Source organism: Aphelocoma coerulescens, unplaced genomic scaffold (genome assembly GCF_041296385.1).
Source record: "Aphelocoma coerulescens isolate FSJ_1873_10779 unplaced genomic scaffold, UR_Acoe_1.0 HiC_scaffold_146, whole genome shotgun sequence".
Taxonomy (NCBI): Eukaryota; Metazoa; Chordata; class Aves; order Passeriformes; family Corvidae; genus Aphelocoma; species Aphelocoma coerulescens.
The window spans coordinates 230,874-232,454 of record NW_027183496.1 but is presented as its reverse complement, the minus strand read 5'-3'; the positions used below and the strand labels follow the sequence as shown (position 1 = coordinate 232,454).

The window sequence follows — 1,581 nt, the reverse complement described above, 5'->3', positions numbered from 1 at the left end:
CACCCTTTTGGTGTCCCTTCAGGAATTTCCTCCCTGCTCTCTCCTCTGTGTCCTAGCCAGCCTCCCCAAACGCCCTCCCACTGGCCATTCCCAAACCCTTTCCTACCATGCCCCCCCTGCCCAGTCCTTTGCCTTTCTTCCTGGCCACTGCAGTGTTGTCTCCTGATGCCACTCCTGGACTCACCCCCAGCTCCCAAACCCTCTCTCAGTCCTGTCGCTTTTGTCCGCACTCGTCCCCATTCTTCTTTCCCCACCAAGCCCCTCCCTTGCACTTCCATGTCCCTACACCGCAATTCCTTTCTCCTGCCCTGTACCTTACACCGCGCCCCTTCCACGGCCCCAACCGTGTCCCTTGGCTCCTCGATTTCGCCCAGGTCAGTGTCTTTGGGTCTCCCCCAGCTCCAAACAGATCTCCTTGGAGGCCCTGCATTCCCATCCCTTTGCCTCCGCCCTGCTCCCTGCACCCGTGTTCCCCCTCAGCCCCACAAGGTCCAATCCAGACCAAGCCTTTGTTGTCCTTTCCCAGCCACTCCTGGAAGGAACTCAATGTGAGCTCAAGGAGGTGAGTGGGGGCTGGGACTGGAGGGCATCCTCTCTGGTAACTGGGGGGCAGTTTGGTTCCCCCCATCCCTTGCTGGAACCGGGGACACCCCAGTGACCAGCGAGGTCTCCTGGTCTCTCTGCAGGTCAATGTAGACAATGTCGACATCCTGAACACAGCTCTGGTGGGTACCAGGAGTTCTGCTGCTCTCAGACCCTCCCCTCGCACAGCCACCACACCCCAGGCCATCCCATGCTGCCCCAGCACAGCCCAGTGCAGCCCTGCTGACACCCCAGACACCTCCCCTGCCCCACGCATCCTCCCCAGGGAACCCCTTGCCCAGGGCCCCTGTTGCATTCCCATCCTGGGACCCCAGCACCCTCTGCAAGGCCCAGGCCGCAGCCCCTGCCCCAGCTGTGCCTCTTGGCCAGGACCCCACTGCCTCTGGGCAGGAGCACAGCAGCTCCCTCACCCCATTGCTGCCCCCAGGCCCCTTCCCCAAGGACCCCTTTGCTTTCCCCTTTCCTCCCAGTGCAGCCCCCAGTGTGTCTCTAACGCTGCCTTTGTCCCCAGCCTGCTCTGGATGAAAAGCTGGAGGCTCTTCTGCGGCAGAAGCGCCTGGCTGCCTCTCTGGATGCCTAGGTGAGCAGTGCCTGCAGGGAGAGGGCTGGGGCCAAGGCCCCTCTCATGTCCCACTGGGCACCAGAGGTCACCTTCTGCTTTTGTCTTTTAGGATTGCAAGTTGTGGGGACAACGGTGTCCTTTTCCCCACCAGTGGAATGCGGAGATGATCATCCCTGGAGGAATCCCCTGAACCCTTTGAGCCCAGGGCCATTTCCCCTGACTAATCAATACAACCTTTTGGCAAAGCTACGCTCTGTGTCCGTCTGTCTGTGTCCGTGTGTGCTTTCCAAAGGAAATTCCCTCAAATCACCAAGAAGTCGATCCCTGAGGTGTTGTCTTGTCCCCGTGGCCATCTGCACATCCCGTCACTGTCTCACGTTCACCTCCACACATCTCTGACCCTGCTGGCACCTCCC

The 1,581-nt window shown here is 60.4% G+C and overlaps 1 long non-coding RNA gene across 1 annotated transcript; it reads left to right on the top strand.

Annotated features, from left to right (window-relative positions):
* Nucleotides 1–521: 521 nt before the first annotated feature.
* On the top strand, nt 522–1,359 carry LOC138100835 (uncharacterized). Its single transcript, XR_011146915.1, has 4 exons — nt 522–562; nt 687–725; nt 1,115–1,183; nt 1,275–1,359. It is a non-coding gene; the product is annotated as an uncharacterized lncRNA (long non-coding RNA).
* The last annotated feature ends 222 nt before the right edge of the window (nt 1,360–1,581 follow it).